Source organism: Cibotium barometz, chromosome 17 (genome assembly GCF_041138505.1).
Source record: "Cibotium barometz isolate CiBa-2024 chromosome 17, ASM4113850v1, whole genome shotgun sequence".
NCBI lineage: Eukaryota > Viridiplantae > Streptophyta > Polypodiopsida > Cyatheales > Cibotiaceae > Cibotium > Cibotium barometz.
This window is the reverse complement of record NC_141062.1, coordinates 3,071,082-3,082,706: the sequence shown is the minus strand read 5'-3', so window position 1 is coordinate 3,082,706 and position 11,625 is coordinate 3,071,082. Positions and strand designations below refer to the sequence as shown.

General features: G+C 40.9%; 1 pseudogene; it reads left to right on the top strand.

Annotated features, from left to right (window-relative positions):
* The first annotated feature begins 667 nt into the window (after positions 1–667).
* On the top strand, positions 668–2,078 carry LOC147629589 (uncharacterized; annotated as a pseudogene).
* Positions 2,079–11,625: the final 9,547 nt, after the last annotated feature.

Here is an 11,625-nt window from a genome sequence, read left to right as displayed (position 1 = left end):
TATTTTGGCATGTTTTTTGAAAACTTATTGTTAGATTTTTAATTATAATCTCAAAAAGTAAGCAAAACGAAGTCTTTTTTTTCATGTCAATTTTTGTAAGAAACATGTAAAGTGCCCAAAATATTATCGTTTTTTGGCAGTGTTGTACGCATGCGGAGACCACTTTTTGGCAGTGTTGTACGCATGCAGAGACCACTTTTTAAAAAGAGGTAAAAAACTGAACTTTTTTTATGGAATCTTTGAAAGATGCCAAATGTTTCTCGTTTTCAGGAAATATTACCTATTTTGTCCGCAACAATGTTACACATAGAAAGATGAAAATTATTTACTTATTTTTTGAATATGCAGGATGTCTTCATCAATCAATTCTTCTAGTGATGAGTCCCTTCGTGTTCGAAATTGATATCGTTGTGATTGCAACAAAAAATAAAATGTATGTGTGATCGTTGTCGACAACGTAGCATTACGATGGATCACATTTCAATGTATGGAAAATGGGAACTGACGGGGTCAATGGGATAAGTATACTTTGTTTATATTGTAAGAATTGAATTAAGAATTAGTTTTCAATGGAGACTCACATTGAAATACTCGTTTGTAGGATAATGCACCGCACCCTTCTATGTTAACTCATAGGTGGCATCAAGAGGCCAAGCGTCATAGAGAAATGGCAGAGGCTTTACAAAATGTAGAAGTGGTGAAGGATTGGAATGATGGGGATACAAGCCCACCACCCTTTCCTCATGATATGGTGGAGGAAGAAGTTTTAGAAGATATGGTATGTGCTCTATTCGCCAATGAGCATAGTGAAAATGAAAAATCCATGGAAAATGATCACCTTTATAATGTGGCTTTGACCCCACTTTTTGAGGGATGCACATATTCCATTCTACGCGTGCTCTCGAGTTTCTCAACTTGCAAATAATCTATGGATGGAGCAATGCAAGTTTGAATGCACTTCTCCAAGTGAGTTTTCTACTTTTATAAATTGTCTACTTCCATAGATATATAAGAAGATACTATTTTTTATATTAATGTATTTGATTGTTTTGTTGATAGGCTTTTGTCGAAGATGCTTCCAAAGGAGAATAAATTGCCAACCTAAAGAGACCAAGCAAGGCGCTTTGTGACATCTCTTGGAGGCTTGGATTATACTCGCATCCATGCATATATCAATGATTGTGTTCTCTTCCGTGGGATACATGCGACGGCTCAAGAGTGTCCTATTTGTGGCGAGCCAAGATATCGAGAGGACCTTAAAGGTCTACATGTGCCACATAAGGTGTTACGACATTTTCCCATCATTCCTCGCATCCAACACATGTTCAAGTGTAAATCTATTGCAGAGCTCATGTCATGGCATTCCTCTCATCGATCCAATGATGGAAAGATGAGAATTCCCGTAGACACTCCTGCATGGAAGCACATCGAGGAAATGTGGCCAAGCTTCAAGGAAGAGCCTAGACATTTGAGACTTGGATTGGGTATGGATGGTGTTAATCCTTTTGGAATCAAGAGCACCTCATATAGTATATAGCTAGTGGTAGTGGTGAATTACAACATTCCTCCATCCATGGCAATAAAGAAAGGACATGTCATGTTATCCCTTCTCATTCCTGGGAAACATAAGGTAAAGAATATGGATATATATCTTGAGCCCTTGATTTATGAGCTTGAGATACTTTGGAGAGGTATCCATGTGCATGACATATGTCGGCCTCCATCTTCATGAGGCTTTCTCTTGAAGGCCATCTTGATGTGGATGATGCACGACTTTCCTGGTTATGGTGGCGAGTGTTCAGGTGAGTCAAATGGGTTTCTATTCATGATGATTCTTTATTATAGTTGTATTGTTTTTTGACATGCTTGAATGTGTATGTTGTTTAGGTCTCTCCACATGTGGATACCATGCATGTCCTATTTGTGGTCCATCGTTGGTGGCATCTAGGCCAAAGAGCTTGAAGAAAGTGATATATGAGAATCATCATCAATGGACATTGGATACCATGCATGTCCTATTTGTGGTCCATCATTGGTGGCATCTAGGGGCCAAAGAGCTTGAAGAAAGTGATATATGAGAATCATCATCCATTTCTCCCTCATCATCATCCCAAATTTGTCTGTTCTTGGATGGGAGTCCCTCCACATCCACTAAGCATGGGAGATTGGAAGGCATTATGGAATGGAATGGAAAGTCCTCATCCCCCCACCGGCATGAATATGTAATATATCTTTGACATAGAATTCCAATACAAGCTTTGATTTGAAAAAGTAATCCTCTTAATATTTGTCGTTATTTGATAAGGTACTCTATCTTCTTTCGCCTACCATATTGGACGAGCCTCAAAATCAAGCATCTTCTTGATCCAATGCACATCTTCAAGAATTTTGCCTCTAACATTTGGGAGCACTTGAGAGGAACACGAGACTCCTTGCTTGTAAGAGAGGATCTACAAAGCATAGAGAGAATGCAAAGAGCTTGGCCCATGAGAGGGACCAAATGGGAAGACAATTCTACCTCGAGCACCTTGGAGAAGGAGGAGAAGTTGGTGAAAGATTCCATTACTACATTCTTTACTCCGACGGGTTAATGAGGTGTTTAAAAGGTTCCTTCACAAAGACAAAGAAGAGAGGTGTTGAGCAATTATATGGCTTGAAGTCCCATGATTGGCACAAGATGCTTCAAGTAAGTGAAACATTGAAGTTGTACATATTTCCCTTGTTCAATCATGATGTATCTAATTATGGTGTATAAATATTTATAGTTTATTCTTCCTACGAGAATTTCCAATTGTGCATCCCACAAAGTGAAAGAGATGATCTATAAGATGGGGGAGCTTGTGAGGTTTGTACCCCCACAAAGTGCAAGAGACGATTTATAAGATGGGGGAGCTTGTGAGGTTTGTACCCCAAACCCTCATAGCCAATTTTCTACACACATTTTCCTCAAAATGATTTGTTTATATTTTCACATTATAGATATGTGAGCTCAAAGGAAATCGATCCATGTACTATGCAAGGGTCATGGCAATGGAGGTGGTCTGTTTGGTGGAGAAGACATTCCCATGGTCAATTCTCACAAGCCAACTACATCTTATGGTTCATTTAATCGATTAAATTGCCATATGTGGCACTGTGCATGCTCGATGGATGTTCTTTCTTGAGCATTTCATACATGAAGACCTTAAAGGATTTTGTAAGGCAAAATGCAAAGCCAGAAGGTAGTATGGCTGAGGGTTGGCTGAGGGTTGGTTGGTACAAGAATCACTTGTTTATATCTTAGAATACCTTGCCGAAGTGGATCCCTCTCTCCCTCGCCTATGGAGCAATGAAGAAGACTTGAGGATGACCTCTCATGTTCCTCAAGGAAAGGGAAAGACCAAAGTCATGGATATAGAGATGCATAGTAAGCTTAATACCTTTTGTGTGCTTAAACAACATATCCACAGGGACTACTACAACACAGGTCTCTTGCATGCCATTCCTTGCACTCCTTATTGAGTGCTCTTTATGCATGAACAATCAAAACACAGATCTGCATTTTTGAGCCTTGCTTGCAGTTGAAACGATCGTAAACAAATTGTTGCATGCTGCACTAGGAAGGTTCTTCTGGTTGTGATGGTTTTCTTATATTTGCATTTCTGAATCAACATAGCTGCTATGGTGTACTGTTTCTACCATAGCAAATTATCCATGGCCGGATGAGGTATTCCTCTTCACGATTTCACTATGCTTTCCTTTGCAAAATTTGTAATGGCCTTTGAATGGTGTATTTTTCCTATGCATTTCATTGCATGATTACTCCTCCTTTGTGCTGCTCCAAAAAAGTCGGTGTAATCCTTTTTTACGATGTCAAGAAGGACTTAAAACATCATCAGTGAATAATCAAGCCTCTGGTATGTCATACGAGGTTGCTCAAAAGGTCTCCCCCATGATTGGATCAAAGGCAAGGAGATTTTTGGAGAAGCCAGCAAACATAGAGAATTCAAAGAAGACTTGGGGACTCTGGAGGAGAGACCTGTGTGCAACCACCAAAAATGTAGATTGTCCAATGTCAGCTCTTGTAAATATGCGCAAACAGCTTTGGATAAATTTCAATAACATGGTTTGCATTATGAATCAAAGTAGCACAATAGCCCAAGAATGAGCATCATTACAAACAACATATCATAGAATTCACCAAGTGCTTGGGGAGAGAAAAGTAACACACTATATGGTAAGTTGTACAATAAAAAAATAAATTGGTATTTTGATCTTGACTTTTTCTAATTAAATTCACATAGTTTATGCGCATGGTGCATAGTTCATGAACAAGTATGGATCGCTCGACATGTGGAGTACCCAAGGGATGGAGAAATCACATTTTAAAGCAAGAGGGGTTTATTTCAAAAATACAAAACATGGAGGTGGAGCTTCTGTAGGAGAGGAACACGTACAAACTATCTAAAGGAGATGTTCAATTGGTTTTATCGTACAACCTTTGGAAGGGTATTGGTTAGGGAGCGGGCCCAACAATCTAAGCTTGCAGCACAAGAGGCACGCAAGGCTGCAAAAAGTCATGCTCGGCTTGAATGGTTATAGACCAATACTCCCCATGGGCATGGTGCTTGGCGTGCATGAATGAGGAGACAAGGGAAGCGTTGGGTTGTGCACGCACCAGCATAAATCTAGATGTAATAAGGCTAAGAAAATAAGTTTAGCTACGTTTTTTTTTTGCCCTTAGAAAAACTATTAATAGTTCCTTCTCTCACTTCATTTTCATTTCACTTTTTTAGAGAGCTTGAGCTTTCACAAAACACAGTGCAAGGCACCCAACGACCACATAGTGGTGACACCACGGAAGAGAGTGACCCCTTGGATTCTAGGACATGCCCAATGGGATCACCAGAGTCCAACCCTCCTCCCACAGCAACACCAGCGCACACACATGCAGGCCCTTCTAGTGGGAGCAAGCGTGTGAAGAAGACCCCACAATGTAGCCACCCCAGAGATCAAGATAGAGAGGCCAATGATGAGCAGTTTGACTGGGGGGTTGGTGAAAACATTCCTACATTGGGCAGCACCATAGGTGGCAAGACCCTACTACCAAGACAAGGTCCCCTACCTACCCGGGAGGAACTTGATACATAAGTACCACAGCAACAGGAGGAGGAGGATTCAGACTATGAGAAAGACCAAGAGGAGGTTCCTGCAAGTGCGCGCAAGCGTAGAAAGGTCAAGGTCTTCAAGCCAAGGAAGTCCTAACCTCGCCAACGCACTAACACAACATAGAGAGCTCCAAGGAGAAGGATGTGCATAGGGCATAAGGCTCTACAAGAAATCAAGTTTTATCAAAGGAACATTGAGTTGCAAATAACCCCTTTAGCTCGTGCAGTGAAGGAGATTCTCCAACGATATAGAACAAAGTTCCATGTGTAGGAGATTGCCCTTGAAGCATTGCAAGAAGCTTCCGAGGCTTACCTTGTTGGGCTTTTTGAAGACACCAACCTCCTTGCAATACACACAAAGAGGATTACCATATCTACCAAGGACATGCAATGGTTGGACATATCAAGGTCCACCTCACATCGTGTGCATATAATGCCCAAGCATTCATCCATTCTCAAGCCAGTTGCCTTTTCAATGTCATGAAGAAATAAGTATTCTTCACCTTCCACCACAATGGTGCTCAAGAGATTGATCTCAAGCTCTGGCAGCACCTTGCTCTCCTCTTGTGGGGAAGATGGCCCCGCATCTTCTACTACACTAGGCTGTTCAACTGCAGATTGTGCACCCTCTGGAAAGTGCTCTGATGCAAGCTGCTCTTCCACACCAGCACTCATTCCTACTGCCTTCATTGAACTTCCTTGTCATCCCTCAAATACCTTGCCAACTGCAATGCAGGCATCTCTACCTCCTTATCGGAGTCCTCATCGCCTCGCTGATGAGGAACGCAAAAGTGGCGAGCCATGAGAGGAACCTAGTTCCTAAATTGCCCTTCCCAAACCTCTTCACCTTCTGCTTATTGAAGGTACAATAAGCTCCCACGGGATGAAGCGTTCAAGGCACTGTGGATGTAGGGGCGGGCATATTGTTGAATGTACTTAAGCAGCTCAACAGGCACCCATCGATCATTAGGGCAATGGGGAAAGGAGATGGAGTGGGGAGCCAAGTATTGCTCCATGTATGCAATCTGCATCTCATAATGTTGGGATGCAAGGGCGAGCGACTTTTCAAATTCGACTTTACGAGAGAACATGACAAAGAGCTCGCTCTTGCTTGCCCACGAGGTGGTGGAGAGAAACTCACAGAAGTTGTCAAAGTGGGTAGCCATGTGAATGCAAAGAGATAGTGTGAGCTCGTGCTTGGTTTCTATTGCGTGTGAAAATGACAAAGAAGGCACCTTTGGCTATTTATAGTTAAAATTTAAATTTTGACCTTTTCACACTAGACCGCTAGACCAAAAAATTACATTTTGTAAAAAATATTAAGATTTCAATTAAATAAAGATTGGTTAAAAAAGAGCCTGCTACAAAATTACAAGCATGTCATCTTATCTAAAATAGTTATAATGTCTTCATTTTTTGCCCCTCTTGTGACATTTACTTCATGTTGATCTCCATCTCCTTGTTGACTTGAAATCTTGTCATTGCCTTCACCTCGATCCTGAAACTCTTGCCCCTCACATGCATCAAAACAGTGGCTATTTTCCCATATACTCAGTTCATCTTTAAGCTCTTCCACATGCCTACTATGTGTTGGTAGGGCTATGCACCTTGCTCTGCTTAAAATTCAAGGTCCCCCATTTACCATGATTCTGAGACCATGGTTGTCCCCTCCTTATGCTTCCCAATCTAGAAAAATATAGAAAGTGGCACAATAACTAGAAAGTGTAAGGGTTAATTCTAGACATGAAGTGGAATCAGATATTTCTTCTCATGAACTTGAAACTTGACTCTTCCACATTGTCAAAGGCCATGATGCTAAAGTGTTGACGTAGGTCTTCTAGGCTCCAATGCTTGCTTGCTGCCACTCGCTCAATCCATCCATTTTGCATCATCACAACTACCTCAATAGGCATAATTTCTTCTTTTGAGACTTGAAGTGGGATCCATGTCCCGTGCTTTTGCATCCATCTTTGGTAGTGCAGACGCATGTACAAAATAGAGCGTGCCTTCAAGAACCTGAAAGACACTGTAGAATCTACTACAGTGCACTTGTACACATCACCTTGATGTGACCCCTCATTAACCTACCAACCCTCTCCTAGTAATCCTTGAATGAGGTCAGACCATACCTCCTTACAAATATACATTGTTTTTGTTTGGTGCATTGGCATGGAATTGAACATGTGCACAAAAACATGTAAAGGACAAAACCAATTTAGTCCTACTGACCTAGATGCCTTTGAAAACTTGAGTGATGTCTTGATATCACTTACCATCTTAAACTTTAAGCATAAGATGGTCCAAGCATCAGGTTTGTGCCATTCGGGATTGTTAAAAGGGAGGTTGGGGATCTCTCCTAGCTTGCCAAATAACCTGGTTTTTTATCTACAAAATATGAGTGAGAAAAGAAAAAGATATTGTTCTATACAAGATTACTTGGGCTTTGAGATACAAACATTGCCTCCAATGGATGCATGCATAGCATAGAAAACTCCAGTGAGGCTTTGGAGTGGTTGTTCCTCAACATAATTAGAGGGAAAAATATCTACAGAGAGACATAAGGAAATGGAGAATCATAAAAAATTTTGAAACAAAAAATCCAATATTAGCATGTTAATAAAGCTGTGTTTATGTTACACTGACAATTTGAAGGAAACCTTGGTCGTTGACCTTGAATGTACGTCTCCAAGGGTATACACATGTTGCACTATGGCAACCAGTCCTTCCTTCTTAGTATGCTTGAATCCTTGTAGCCGCCCCTTCCAATGATGTAGCATATTCCCTAGTTTTGACGCACTCGATGTGGTCCCTTAGAGCTTGGCTGCATGTAGACCCAAGCCCCAACCCTGAATCTTGTTGGATCCCAAACTCCATTCTCATCTCTTGTGTTATGTAGCACAAGCTCTTCCACCTTCTCCCTAGGTCTTCTCACATTACAAGAAGAGGCCATGGTAGTAAGAAAAGAGAAGAAGGGAAAAGAAAAGTTTGTTTTACAACAGAGGAGTGAAGAGGAGAGAAAGTTCAGGGTTTTTAGTGCAGCAATGGAAAGCTTAAAAGAGGGTTAGAGTTTGAGAATAGGCTTCCTGAACCTAGAGTAGACTGAAGAGGGATAGAGTTTCTGCAAAAACAGCAATGGAGAAGGAGGTGAAAAGATGCAGGGGAGAAGAGAGCTTGAGCTCTTGCAAGCACACACACACACTCACAAAACCCTAAAAGAGAACACATAAGGTGAGAGGCTGAAAATCTTCTTCATCTTCACATAACACTCAACACACCATATACAAAGATAAGAGTACACACAATATGAAATGGTACTCAACCAAATACCTACTAGGGTTCTCTATAGTGTGAACCCAACTAAATGAGCTGGCGCTATAACTATGCCAGTCTCTAGAATGGCTATCACACACAGCCTATCATCCCACTGGCCGTATATCACCCATGATCTCACCAACCATGCCAGTGGTGTAAGTGTGGGGCCTATCCCCCAGGTGGGTCATCAGTGTCCACCGCCTCACTAGATGAGCTCGATATCTCAACACTCCCCCTTGATCTCAAATCCATCTCATGTACACCAAGCAAAGCCCTGAATCTGCGGAGCTTCTCTCACCCTCAGTCTGGTGGAGACCTCACATATGCATCTGTCTGGTGGTCTCTCGTATACTCAGCACGTTAAAGGCTGGATGTCTTCAACATCATTAACAACCCGACACAGATGCCCATGCTATGGTGGACGTATGAGCCACTGGTATAGCATCTTTGGTGGGTGCAGTCTCACCTACGCAGCTGTCCCTAGTAGGCGTGTTCAGTACTTGTTGTTGGCTTTTTTATCGGATAGCCATCAGCAAAGGGGAGCCTCTAAACATTATGGAGTGCTTCTAAGCACTAAGAGTGTTCTTAAACACTAATGGTGCATCTAATCACCAATACAAGTGTCATTTGACACTAAAAAACGTGCTCTTAAGCACTAATAGTGTTGCTAAAACACTAATGGTGATCTTAATCACCAAAGAAAGTGTACTTTTACACTAATGAAGCTCATCTCCATCAAAATTTGGGGTTGGGCACACACCCTAAGTGCTAAACCATAAGCTTCATCAACTTAATCTCTTTTTATGCAACATCCTTGGCTTGATTAAGGGATGTTGCACTCTTACAAGCCATTGTCTTTCTACTTAAGCCAAAACATCACAAATTTTCAAGTTTTCTTCTTCGTAAATCAGCCCATTAACACTCAGATTATAATCTCCCTTCAATACCCAATGTCAAAGGAAAACACCCAAATTAAGAAGTTCTCAGGAGAGGGCTATAACATTTGGCAAGTTCTTGTCAAGTATAAGATGATGTCCAAAGGTTTTTGGCCATTCAATTCCGGCACTAAGGTCATTGATCAAACTAAGGCTAAAAATATTGAAGATGATGAGAGGGCATAAGCCATCATCATGCTCCATCTTGAGATGAGGCTCTTATTCATCATGTGGACCAGCTTCCAACGACTACAAAGGAGAAATAGGATAAGCTTGACAAGGTCTATGGAGCTCATGGTAAGAATTCCAAGATCTCACTTAAAATTGAATTTTTCAGCTTAGAGCTCAAAGAGGGAGACGGCATTGGAGCAAAGATCTCTCATTTAAAGGGCCTTATGGCTCAACTTGCATCAGTGAATGCGAGAATGGATGAAGATAATGCAGTGGTTGTTTTGTTAAAAGCAGTCAAGAAGGTGTACCCCACCTTAGTTACACCACCCTGAAGAACATACCTAATCCGTCATTCAATCTTATCTTGATGAAGAAAAGATGCCAAAGGGAGGAGATGAACCTTCAAGTGCATCACTCCATTGAATGTTGAACAAGCTTTGTCACATCAAGTGAGAAAAGTAAGGTGTACCCATTGCAAAAAGGTAGGTCATTTTGTAAATAATTGTTGGATCAAATATCCCAACAAGATGAAATGTAACAAGTGTAAAAAACTAGGACATGTCACTTCTAAATGTCCTATCAAAGAGTCAGAGGCTAACTTTGCATCAACCTCTAACTCCACTGAGCACTTGTTTTAAATCTCAATGTAACAACACCTATATTCCAAACCTTGTATGCCTAATGTTATAAAGGCAACCTATGTCCAATACCACCTATTCCAATTATTTCATAGTTAGTATTTGTTGAGACATTGAGCTCATCTAGTGAGGCGGTGGACACTGATGACCCGCTTGGGGGATAGGCTCCACACTTACACCACTGGCATGGTTGGTGAGATCATGGGTGATATGCAGCCAGTGGGATGACAGGCTGTGTGTGACAGCCATTCTAGAGACTTACATAGAACTTGGCCTTTGCACATGCCTTCTAGCTTTGCCTTTAAATAGGTGAGCTAGTGGACCATAAGTTCATTTACACACACACACCCCCTTCTCCTACCCTTTTACATGACCTTAGTCTTTTAATATCCCCCCTCAATACCAACTATGAAAGAATTGGAATAGGTGGTATTGGACATAGGTTTCCTTTATAACATTAGGCGTACAAGGTTAGGAATATAGGTGTTGTTACATTGGGATTTAAAACAAGTACTCATTGGAGTTAGAGGTTGATGCAAAGTTAGCCTCCTCTGACTCTTTGTTAGGACATTTAGAAGTGATATGTCCCGTTTGTTTACACTTGTTACATTTCATCTTGTTGGGATATTTGATTCAATAATTATTTGCAAAATGACCTACCTTTTTGTAATGGGTACACCTTACTTTACTCACTTGATGTGACAAAGCTTGTTCAATATTCAATGGAGTGGTTGCACTTGAAGATTTAGCTCCTCCCTTTGGCCTCTTTTCTTCATCAAGACAAGTTCAAGGGTGGGATTAGGTATGTTCTTCAGAGGGTGGTGACTAAGGTGGGGTACACCTTCTTGACTGCTTTTAACAAAACAGCCACACTGCATCATCTTCATCCATTCTCGCATTCACTGATGCAAGTCGAGCGGCCATAAGGCCCTTCAAATGAGAGATAAAGGCTCCAATGCTGTCTCCTTCTTTGAGCTCCAAGCTGAAATTTTTTATTTTAAGTGAGATCTTGGATGTAAGGTCCCTCCCAAGCCATGTATGTATGTGTCTCTTTTAATATAGATTTCAATAAGGAAAGAGAGTGTAACTAGAGAAGAGTGAGACAACAAGGCTAGAAACATTAGGAAAGTGTTAGAATAAAAATATTAGCTCCAAAAATCCTAAAAGAAATAGGAACATAAGAATAGTTCTATTAAGAGATAAGTATCCCCAAAAATAGAATTTCAAATTTAGGTAATAGGAGGTCATATTTAGAGTACTTTTACACATTTAGAGTCCATGTATACTAAAAATGTGGAAAAACAACGCGTTTCTAAAGATGGCATGTTTGTGGCTATATACAGACATTTTTACCTATTCTGTCAGTGCAAGCTTGTAGACCAAATTCCTTCCCGTTCTTTTGACTCGTTATATGACTATATT